This window comes from Phyllostomus discolor, chromosome 5 (genome assembly GCF_004126475.2).
Source record: "Phyllostomus discolor isolate MPI-MPIP mPhyDis1 chromosome 5, mPhyDis1.pri.v3, whole genome shotgun sequence".
In the NCBI taxonomy this organism is placed as follows: Eukaryota; Metazoa; Chordata; class Mammalia; order Chiroptera; family Phyllostomidae; genus Phyllostomus; species Phyllostomus discolor.
Genome location: NC_040907.2, coordinates 100,063,416 through 100,076,227, shown reverse-complemented (window position 1 = coordinate 100,076,227; position 12,812 = coordinate 100,063,416). Strand labels below are relative to the sequence as shown.

General features: G+C 35.9%; 1 pseudogene; it reads right to left on the bottom strand.

Moving 5' to 3' along the window:
- Positions 1 to 10,513: 10,513 nt before the first annotated feature.
- LOC118500760 lies at positions 10,514 to 12,812 on the bottom strand (annotated as a pseudogene).

The window sequence follows — 12,812 nt, the reverse complement described above, 5'->3', positions numbered from 1 at the left end:
CCTACTGGGGATCTGGCCCACAACCCAGACATGTGCTCTGACTGGGAATCAAACCAGTGACCTTTTAGTTTGCAGGCCAGTGCTCAATCCACTGAGCCACACCAGCCAGGGCCAGGTTTCTTCTGTATATCCTTATTTATAGCTGTTCTGTTCAGTTAGCTGTCAGGTGGTTCTTAAGGTTGGTTATTTTGTAATTCATTTGTAATTCTGATGTGGTTGTGGGAGGAGGAGCACAGCATTAAACTACTCTACCATCTTCACTAGAAGTCTAACATGATATCTTATTTTTGCTTTGATTTGCATTCCTCTAATGATTAGTGTTTAGCATCTTTTCATCTGCTTGTTGTCCATTTGTATATATCATCTTTGTAGAAATGTCTGTTTAAATTCTCTATTTTTAAACCGATTGCATTGTTGTTAATTGTCTAGCTTCTGTTTCACTGATTTCAGCTTTAATCTTTATTATTCCCATCCTTTTGCTTACTTTAGGTTTTGTTTCCTCTTTTTTCCCTGTGTCTTAAGGCAAAATTTAGGTTATTTATTTGAGATCATTTTTGGTAAGTATAAGACTTTACAGTCTAAATTCCCCTCCAAGTAGTACTTTTAGCTGTGTTCCATGTGTTTTTGGTATGTTGCATCCTCGTTTTCACTCATCTCAAGATATTTTTCTAATTTCCACTGTGATTTATTCTTTTACTTATTATTTAGAGGTGTGTTAATGTCCACATTTGTGAATTTGACTAGTTGTTTTCTATAATTGATTTTTAATTTCATTCTATTTTTGTGGGAAAATATACTTTGTATAATTTCAATTCTTTAAAATTTATTGAGGGTTGTATTATGCAATAGCATGTGGTCCATGTTGGAGAATCTTCAATGTGCATTTGAAAGGAATGTGTATTCTGCTATTATTGGGTGGAGTTTTCCATAGATGTCTTTTCGGTCTACTTAGTTTATACTGCTGTTCAAGTCTTCTATTGTCTTGATTTGTCTAGTGAATCTAGTCATTATTGCTCTTTAAAATATATATGATGATTGAAAGAAAAATTATAACATTGTTCAGTGGCATTTACATTGCATGTAAGTGTAATATGACATCTATAACAAAAAGGAGGGAGGGAAATATTGGGTTAGCCAAAAGGTTCATTTTTTTTCATATGATAGCTCTAGTAGTACTTAATTGTCTTTAACTTCATTCAAAACAATTTTTTAGATTGTATGTGACAGCTGTCACATCTGCTTGCATTTAAAAAAATCAAAATTGGTGAATTTTTGTGCAGCCATTTTAATATTCAAGGTGGAAGAATATACTCAACATTTTCTGCATATTATGTTTTCTTATTTCAAGAAAGGTAAAAACCCAACTGAAATGCAAAATTAGACTTGTGCAGTGTATGGAGAAGGTGCTGTGATTAATTGAACATGTCAAAAGTGGTTTGTGAAGTTTTTTGGTACTATTGACATTTTGGCCAAGTAATTCTTTGCTATGGGGCTGTTTTATGCATTAGGAGATGTTTAGCAGCACTCCTGGCTTCTACCCACTGGAAGCCAATAGTAGGAGATAGCCAACATACTCAAAATATCTAAATCAATAGAGTTATTGGTAAAAATGAAAAACATGTCTTTTATTTTATGGAAAAACTAAATGGACTTTTTGGCCAATCCAATATATGGTCATAAGGTTTGTGCATTCTACTTGAAATGGTAAAGTATTCATTCTAAGTAGTCTGTGAATAATTATGTAAGTATATTGTAATCCCTAAAGCCACCGTTAAAAAAAAACAACTATACAAAGAGATATATTCCACAACAATAAATTAAAACAATTAGTATATTATTCAAACTGTTCAAATAAAAAAAAGGAAGCCAGAAAAGAGTAAACAAAAATAAAAAGTGGGACAGTCCTGGCTAGGTAGCTCAGTTGTTTAGAGCATCATCCTGATATGCCAAGGTTGTGGGTTCAACTCCTCGTCAGAGCACATATAGGAATCAACCAAAGAATGCATGGATAAATGGAACAACAAATTGCTGTTTCTCTCTCTCTCTCTCTCTCTCTCTCTCTCTCTCTCTCTCCCCCCTCTCTTTCAAATCATAAACTAAAAAATGGGACAAATTAAAACCAAATAGTAAAATGGTAGACATATAAGTAATTACATTAAATATAAGTGGGCTAAACATACAATTAAGAGACAGATATTGTCAGAGTGCATAAAATAATACCTTACTATATGGTGAATAAGAAACTGTTTTAAATCAATGATATATATAGGTTCAAGGTAAAGGGACAGAAAGAGAAATACCACAGATGCATTAATCAAAAAGGCCTGGAGTCCCTGGCTGGGTAGCTAAGTTGGTTAGAGCATCATCCTAATATGCCAAGGTTGTGGGTTCAATATCTGGTCAGGGCATGTACAAGAAAAAAAAAAGCTGGTTGGCCATATTAGTATCAGACAAAATAGATTTAAGAGTAAAAAAGTCATCAGGAATAACAAAGAATATTACATAATGCTAAAAGTGTCAATTTACCAAAAAGACATAACAATTTCAATGTGTTTGCATGTGTTTGCATGCATGAACTTTTAAATTCATGAAGCAAAAACTAATCAATGTGAAGGAAGGGAAGAGACAAATCCACAATTATAGTTGGAGACTTCAATATTCCACTATCTATAATTGATATAAATAGTAGAAAATCACAAAGCGACAGGAAAACTGAATAGGACCATCAAACAACGGTATCTAATTTACATTTGTAGAGCACTTTACCCATTTGACAAGAGAATATCCATTTGAGTGCACATGGAAGATTCATGAAAAGTATATTCTTTGACCATATGGAAGAAAACCAGGAATCAATAAGAAAAACATAACTAGAGATTCTCTAAATGCTTGGAAATTGCACAAGAGACTTCTAGATAATTCACATATCAAAAAGAAAATCTCAAGGGAAGTTAGAAAATATCAATATCCTTAATAAACTTAGATGCAAAGTCCTCAATAAAATATTAGAAAATTGAATCCAGTACTAGTATATAAAAGGTATATTAAGCCTTAAAAGGCCATGAAATTCTGAAAAATGCTATTGTGTGGATGAACCATGAAAATTTATGCTAAATTAAAGGACAAATACTATATGATACCAATTATCTCAGGAACCTGGAATTGAGAAATTCATAGAGACATAGAGTAAACTAGAAGTTACCAGTGACAAGGGAGGGGAGAATGATGAGTTATTGTTTAATGTGCACAGTTTCTCTATGGGATGAAACAATATTTTAGAAATAGTGGTGATGGTTGGATAACATTGAAAGAGTACTTAATGCCATTGAATGCCACTTAAAATAGTTAAAATGGTATTTTGTTATGTGTATCATACTACAAAGAACAAACAAACAAAACATATCACAACTACATGGGATTTATTCTGAGAATTCAAGGATAGGCTAATATTCTAAAATCAAGTAATGCAATCATATTAGCAACTTAAAGAAGAAAAATTAGGACTTCCGGCAAGATGGAGGCATGGGTGGACGCACCGTACCTCCACGCACAGCCAAGATTGGAACAACAACAATTTAGAGGCAGAAGAACATCCAGAACTGACAGAAAATTTATCTGAATGGAAGTCAGACAGCCAAGAAGTTGAAATAGACCCATTCATCCAGACTGGTAGGACGGGGGGAGACAAATAACTGGGCGAGGGTGGAGGCGCAGCGCGGAGAACTGGGAGAATTGGGCGCATAAGGCAAACGGAAGTGCGTAAGGCATCCGGGGCACACAGGATCACAGCAGGTGGATCCTGAGTACGCAAGCCGCAGCTGGCAGACCCAGTGAGGCGGCGATTGTGGAGCAGGGCAGAGTGCTCAAACCAGGACCTCAGAGAAGGGAATGCCTTGGTGATGCCTTGGCGATGCCTTGGTGATGATGAACTCCTTTAACTTGACCTTATCTGAGAAGCACTTTATCTGCCCTTCCATTCTAAATGAAAGCTTTGCTGGATAGAGTAATCTGGGATATAGGTCCTTGTCTTTCATGATTTGGAATACTTCTTTCCAGCTCCTTCTTGCCTGTAAGGTCTCTTTTGAGAAATCAGCTGACAGTCTGATGGGAACTCCTTTGTAGGTGACTGTCCCCTTATCTCTTGCTGTCCCCTTATCTCTTGCAAGTCCCTTGGAGAACAGAGCTACCGCCATTGTTCCCTCTCAACCCCGCCCCCACATACAATGTCACAATCTAGTGACTGGGGTGCCCAGCCCTGGTGAACACCTAAGGCTCCGCCCCTCACCGTAACAGGAGCAACCAGGGGGTAAAAAAAGAGAGAGAGAGAGAGAGAGAGAGAGATGGCTCAAACAGAAGAACAAATCAGTGCCCCAGAACTCATCCTTTTGAACGACTAACAGATAGCTAACCTATCAGATGCACAGTTCAAAACACTGGTGATCAGGAAGGTCACGGAATTGGTTGATTTTGGTCACAAATTAGATGAACAAATGCAGGTTACCATAAGAGAAATGAAGAAAAATGCATAGGGAACCAATAGTGATGGGAAGGAAACTGGGACTCAAAACAGTAGAGTGGACCAGAAGGAAGAAAGAAACAACCAAACAGGAAAGAATGGAGAAATAAGAATTCAAAAAAAAAAACGAGGAGAAGCTTAGGAACCTCCAGGACATCTTTAAACGTTCCAACATCCGAATTATAGGGGTACCAGAAAGGGAAGAGGTAGAGCAACAGATTGAAAATGTATTTGAACAAATAATAAAGGAGAACTTCCCCAATCTGGCAAAGGAAATAGACTTCCAGGAAGTCTAGGAAGCTCAGAGAGTCCCAAAGAAATTGGACACAAGAAGAAACACACCAAAGCACATCATAATTACATTAGCCAAGGTAAAAATGAAGGAGAGAGTCCTAGAAGCAGCAAGAGATAAGGGGACAGTCACCTACAAAGGAGTTCCCATCAGACTGTCAGCTGATTTCTCAAAAGAGACCTTACAGGCAAGAAGGAGCTGGAAAGAAGTATTCCAAATCATGAAAGACAAGGACCTATATCCCAGATTACTCTATCCAGCAAAGCTTTCATTTAGAATGGAAGGGCAGATAAAGTGCTTCTCAGATAAGGTCAAGTTAAAGGAGTTCATCATCACCAAGGCATTATTTTATGAAATGTTAAAGGGACTTATCTAAGAAAAGAAGATTTAAAAAAAACATGTATAGTAAAAGGACAGTAAACTCACAATTAACAACCACACCTAAAGCAAAACCAAAACAAACTAAGCAACCAGAACAGGAACAGAACCACAGAAATGGAGATCACATGGAGGGTTAGCAACAGGGGAGTGGGGGGAGGAGAAACGGGGGGAAGGTACAGAGAATAAGTAGCATAGATTGTAGGTAGGAAATAGACAGGGGGAGGGTAAGAATAGTATGAGAAATGTAGAAGCTGAAGAACTTCTAAGTATGACACATGGACATGAACTAAAGAGGGGGGAAGTGGGTAGGAGGGAGTGTGCAGGGTGGAGGGGAGTGAAGGGGGGAAATGGGACAACTGTAATAGCATAATCGATAAAACATATTAAAAAAAGAAGAAAAATTATATGATCATATCAAGTAATACAGAAAAAGCATGTGACCTAATTCAGTGTTGATTCATGATAAAAATTGTCAGCAAACTACATATAAAAGAACGTTTTCTTCACCTGGTTAAGGAATCTACAAAAAATCTACTGCTAATATTGTACTTAATGGTGAAAGCCTTTTCCTTTAAGATCAGAGACAAGGGAAGAATGTCTTCTCTTGCCAGTCTAATTCAATATTTTATCAGAAGCCCAGAGTAATGAAATAAAGCAAGATAAAGAAATAAAAGGCATACAAATTAGGTCATATGATTGTTTATGTGTGTGTAAAATCCCAAGTAAATTATAAAAAAAATCCTGTTTAACAATGTCACAGGATACAAGGTCAACATAAAAATTAACCCTGGCTGGCATAGCTCAGTGGATTGAGTGTGGGCTGTGAACCAAAGTGTCACCAGTTCGATTCCCAGTCAGGGCACATGCCTGGGTTGCGGACCAGGTCCCCAGTGGGGGCCACATGAGAGATAACCACACATTGATACTTCTCTCCCTCTCTTTCTCCCACCCTTCCCCTCTCTAAAAATAAATAAATTAAATTTAAAAAATCTTTAAAAAAAATCAATTGTATTTCTCTGTACCAGCAATGAACAATGGAGGCTAAAATCTAAAAATAATACCATTTATATTAGGTCTATGAAAAATAAAATCACTAAACCTAACAAAACATGTATAGAATGTACATGGTTAAAATCACAAAATGCCACCCTGGTTGGTATGGCCCAGCAGACTGAGTGCCAGACTACTGACTGAAGGGTCAGCAGTTTGTTTCCCAGTCGGAGCACATGTGTGGAATGCAGTCCAGCTCCCTGGTTGGGGGTGTGTGAGAGGCGGCCAGCTGATTTATCTCCCACACATTGATGTTTCTCTCCTGCTCTTTCTCCCTACCTTCCCATTTCTCTAAAAAGAAATAAATGAAATCTTTAAAAAAAGATTTTAAAAAGTTTTTTTAAAAATCACAAAATGCTGATGAAAGTAAAGAAGACCTAAATAAATGGTCCATGACTATGCTCATGGGTTGGAAGACATAGTAAAAATATCAATTATCCCTGTATTGATCTGTAAATTAAACATATTTCCAATAGTTCCCAGTGTAATTTTCATGTAGATTATTTCCTTATAGAATGCATGTGGAAAGGTAAAGGAATGAAAATATGATAATAATTTTGAGAAAGAAGTATACAATTGGAGGAATCCTACTACTGAATTTTAAGACATATAAAGCTGCAGTAATCAAGTCAAGACAATAAAGTGTCTGCATAAATATAGATGCATAAACCAATGAAACAAATTGTAGAATCCAGATATACACCCATGGTAATATGCTCATTTGATTTCTACAAAGAGACAATAGCAATTTAAAGGAAGAAGGATAATGCTGGAACAACTGGATAGCCATATACAAAAAAGGTTCTTGACATAAACCTTCCACTGAGAACAAAAACTAACTCAAAGTGGATCACAAATCTAAATATAAACCATAAGACAAAGGAGAAAATCTTTGTGACTGGAGGTTAGACAGGGTTCTTAGACATGACATCAAGTCATGATTCATAAAAGAAAAATGGGTAAGATGAACTTTATCAAAATAAAAAATGTTTGCTCTGTGGAAGACACTGTTGAGAGAATGAATTAACAAACTACACACAAGGGAGAAGAATGTTTGGCAATCATGTATCTGATAGAGGGCTTACAATCAGAATACATAACATCATCTCAAACTCAGGAGTAAGACAGCAAACAACCTGATTAAAATATAGGCAACTAGCTCTGACCAATGTGGCTCATTTGGTTGGGCATTGTTGTGCAAAGTGAATGGTTGCCAGTTTGATTCCCATGTAGGGCACATTCCTGGTTTGGTCCCTGGATGGGGCATGAATGAGAGGCAAGTGATTGGTGTTTCTCTCTCACGTATATGTTTCTCTCTCTCTCCCCTTTTCCCCCCTCTCTAATAAATAAATAAATAAATAAATAAATAAATAAATAAATAAAATCTTTAAAAAATTATAAGCAACTAAAACATAGTTTACCAAGCAATATATATGGATGGCAAATATCCATATGAAAAACCATTCAAAAAGAACATTTTAAGGGCTAAATCCTATTAAGGACTAAAATGACATAACAAGATCTGCTATATATTTTCTAGAATGATTTAAATAAAAAATACTGACAATACTAAGTGATTACAAGGATGCAGAGCAACTAGATCTTTCATATATTTCTATGGAATGCAAATAAGATAGAGCCACTGTAGAAAAGTTTGGCAGTCCCTTATAAAGTTAAACATAACACTTACCACAGGACCCAGATATCCCAGTCCTGAATCTGTAGAGCAGGTTTAAACAAAATTTTCCTTAAAGGGCCAGATAGTAAATACTTTAGGCTTATAGAACATAAGTCTCCCACAACTAATCAACTTTGTCATTTTAGTGCAAAAGCTGCCATGAGACAATGTTGAGGAATGGGCATGGCTCTGTTGCAATAAAATTTTATTTGTAAAAACAGGCAGCCAGCTCACAACCATAGTTTGCAAACTCTTGCTTTAGAGAACACAAGAAATAAAAAATTGTAAGAGCTCAAATACTCTACAACTGGTAAATGGATAAACCTGTGTATTCATATCATGGATCATTAATCAGCAATGAAAAAGAGTAAGTGATTAATATATGCAAAACTTGGATAATTCCAAAGGCATTATGCTGAATGAAAGGAGCCAATATCAAAAGGTTACATATATACTGTATGATTCCATTCATACAATATTTGCTAAAAGCATAGTGTAGAGGAGTGATCGATGGTGAAGAGAGTGACTATAAAGTGATAACATGAATGAATATTTTTGGATAATGGAACTGTTCTGAATGCTGACTGTGGTAATGATTACATGAATCTATATAGGTCTTAAAATTCATAAAACTATATACCTTCCTGATAGGCAATTTTTCTATATCATTATTTACTGAAAATCTTAACTGTTCTCCCCATTAAGAAAAAGTAATAATCACTTTGTGCCTTCATTTCCTTAACTATTTGTAAGATGTTTTTCACCCGCACCATTTCTTTCAAATCAACTTTAATAAGCAAGTCTAAAGAGTTGTTTTTTTCATTCATCATTCCTGAACTTTTTGCAGCTTTTCTGCTGTTAATTATTCTTCCTCCAAAGCTTTACTTTTTAGCTTCTGGGATGTTGTGTTTTTTGGATTTTTTCCTCAACTATGTTGTTCCTTTTTTAGGTTTATTGTCTGAACAACAAGCAATGGAATTATATAGAGACAGGCTGTCCAATGCACTAGACACAAATGGCAATTGAGCACTTGAAATGTAGCTAGTGCTACTGAATCACTGAGTTCTTAATTTGACTTAATTTGAATTAAATTTAAAAACTTGATATTCAATTCTACACGGAAAACTTTAAAAATATTTGGAACAATTTGGATATATAAATCTATTTTTTCAACTCAAAATCTAAATGAAGACCTACAAATATTTCTGAGTCCTGGCTGGGTATTTCCAGTGGTTAAAGCATCCTCCCAATATACCAGAATGTGGTTGTGATCCCTGGTCAGGGCACATATAAGAATCTACCAATGAATGCACAAATAAGTGGAACAAGAAATCAATGTCTCTCTCTCTCTCTCTTTCAAATCAATAAATTAAAAAAAGTTTAAAAGTATTTCTGATGAAAATATAACATCTGAATTAAGATATAAATGTATAACACACACCAGAATTTTAGTGCTTAATACAAAACAGAACATAGTAAGACAGCTCATTAATATTTTGTTTATATTATTTGAGTGTTGAAATCATATTTTAAATACATTGGGTTGAATAAAATATTACTAAATTAATTTTTTCTGTTCCTTTCTTACTTCTACAAATGTGACTTCTAGGAAATTTTTAAAAAGATTTTATTTATTTATTTTTAGAGAGGGAAGGGAGGGAGAAAGAGAGAGAGAAACATCAATGTGCGGTTGCTGGGGGCCATGGCCTGCAATCCAGGCATGTGCCCTTACTGGGAATCGAACCTGCGATACTTTGGTTCACAGCCCGCACTCAACCCACTGAGCTACACCAGCCAGGGCGACTTCTAGGAAATTTTATACTACATGTTGGGTACATTATATTAGCACTGATTCGGGGATTCAAGTCCCATAGATATATACATATACGCATGTGTATAGAGAGATATAGATATATACATACCAATGCACATACATATGTTTGTATATATTCCTTAATTTATGATTTGTGCAAGCTCTGCCTCACGTGATTCCAGGCAGGATTATGCTATCATGTTTGGCGCTACCATAGCTTGAAATCCGTCCACAGTTGATGGGTGAAAGATCAGTTTCTACACATGAAAGGCAGTTTAGGTTATAGACATCAAGAGCATCATGTGCAAAAGCCTTTATTTTCAGAGATGCAATCAAAGCAAAAGTTTTAGAATTAAAACAGCTAAAATATGCCCAAGAACAAAAGATAATGTCAGTGGCAATATGGTTTCTCCTGTTTCTGAACCTTTTTCCCCCTAAGTATCATCTTTGTGATCAGCTGCATGAAGGACATCCAAAAATAAAGGCTACATGAAATACAGAATATTTTTCTTTCCAGGGTTTAAAAAATGACATTTATAAATATTTTAAAGAAACTTCTACATAATCAGGGCAGTGATCTCTAGCAAAAAGCACTTCTAAGTAATTATGTTCTTGTAGCTACATTTGGAAATTGCTTAACAGTGATAAACACTATGTATGAGTTTTAAAAGTGTCCCTAGATTCAACATATTTCTGAAGAAAAAAATCAGCCTAGCCAAACATTTTTTTTTGCCAGAACCAATCCTGAGAGATCAAATTAAAAAACTCGTAAAAATAAAAAATATCAGACTGTATAAATGTCCCAGAATTTGACTTTAAATGGGAGAAAAAAATTAAAAACACATAGAGCTTTCTAAAAGGTCTTTAACAAGCTACCTTGGGAGCTAAATTGAAAAATAGAAGTTGATGTACTAAAACAAATATTTCAGTGCTGCTCCAAAACTCTTTATAAATATTAGCCATTTGGAAGGATGTTTCTAGATTAGAAGTTTTGTATTCCTTGTTGTATCTGTTAGGTGTGCATGCCTTATCTCAGTTGTAATTGTCTCTGTAATTTCCTACTAAATAGCAGTCAAAACCACCCTGGCTGCCACCATAGTCTTTAGTTCTTCCATATCCATATGCTCCAGGTTGATTGTCATACCTGCCACTCCCATAGCCCTGGTCCTCACCCCTCTGGAATATGTATGACCATGCCCATAGGCCCCAAAGGCACCCCTCTGGTTCTGTGCACAAACTTGCCTGTGTAGTTCACACAGATCTGGTGACCATCCAGAGACTCTCCATTCATGGCTTTTATGATATCTGAGGCATACTCTGAATTGGTAAACAAAGCCAAAACTCTGGGATTGCTGAATCTCCTGATCCTTGAAAACGACCACCTCAGAAATAGGCCCAAAGCTGAAGTGATCTTCCAGAGCCTGCTCATTAATCAGTGTTGAACTTTAGCCCTCCAATGATGAGCTTCCCTTCTTCAGAGGACATGGCAGTGAATTCAAATCCTGAAAATGAAGAAGTAAAAGGGCAGGATGGACAGCTATCAATGAGGAACAGAGTGGCTGACTGAATTTCTCTGTGAACATTGTTAACCTCATCATGTCTACTAAGTTCAAAAGTCATGAGAATATTCAAAGTGCAACCCATAAAACAGAAGTTTAAGAGTACTACAGAATCATACAAATTGGGAGTGCTGAGAAAATGGTGGGAAGAAATTACAGTATGATTCTGAAGAAAAAGAATCATGTGATATGTGAAAGATATGTGTCTGCAGTGGATGATAATCAGCAATAGAGTATAAAGGTTCATGAGGAGATGAGAATAACTCGAGTTTGATCAATATCAGATGCCTGTATGATCAATTAATTCAGAAGCTGAGCATTCAGATGAATCAAGTCAATCTGCTGCTAGTAAAAAATATATAATGAGCTATGCCCTGGTTGGTGTGGCTCAGTGGATTTGGTGCCAGCCTGCGAACCAAAGGATCACCAGTTCAATTCCCAGGCAGGGCATGTGCCTCGGTTGCTGGCCAGGACCTCAGTAGGGGGTGTTTGAGAGGCAACTATGCACTGATGTTTCTCTCCCTCTTTCTCCTTCCCTTCCCCTCTCTCTAAAAAATAAATAAATAAAATATTTAAAAAATAACAACTATAAAACAAGCTAGATATTTCTATATATTCAACTTATTCGAATTGAACTTGCAAACAGCAAAAGTGAAGGAGACTTTAGAATAGAATCCATCCTACTACTAAGGAATTCCTTGTAGAGGATATTATAATAATTAGGCGTGTGATTTGGGGGAAGGGAAATACTTGTGAGAATTGGTTTGAATGGAACTAGTCTACACTGGGAAGAGTTAAGGGCTAGAATGGATATCATCAAGGAGAAAAATGTCTATTTTTAAAGCCCAGAAGGACAGACTCATTTTTTTATTTGATGAAAACTGATGTTGTGAAGCTTAATAAATGTACTTAAAAGTCTTTCAGGTTCCTCAAGAAGGTTCTCTATTTGGCCCATTCCTTTTTAGTATATTCAACTTAAACAGATTAATTTTACTACTCAAGAGTGCTTGGAAAAGTTGCTTTACCATTCGATCCCTTGGGTTCCTTATCTGTAAAACTGAGGATAATGATAAATAGTAGTATCCTCACGAAGTACTTGGGAAAAAAATTAACTGAGTGAATACATATGAAGTGCTAAAGAAAGGACTCGGAACAGAGGAAGGGCTTACTTATTAGGTATCACTATTATCACGAACAGTCTTTCCAGGGCAAACTCATCATTTCAACTGCCATCTGAGATTTATGATTTCTAAGTCCATCACAGATTTTTTTTTTTTCTCCCATCACAGATCTTGGTCCTACCATTTCATTACCTAGTAGGCATCTCCACTTGGATTATATAAATGGCACCTCAAGTGAAATAAATCAACTATCTAAAATAGGATTTCCACTCCAAACCAGATTCTTTTTACATGTTCATTCTGCTAATGTATGTCAGTCACACTAGTCACTTCAGACTCATCATTTTCTTTTCTCTTATTCATATCTGATATGATTGAAATAAAACAAAAAATGGTGTTTTT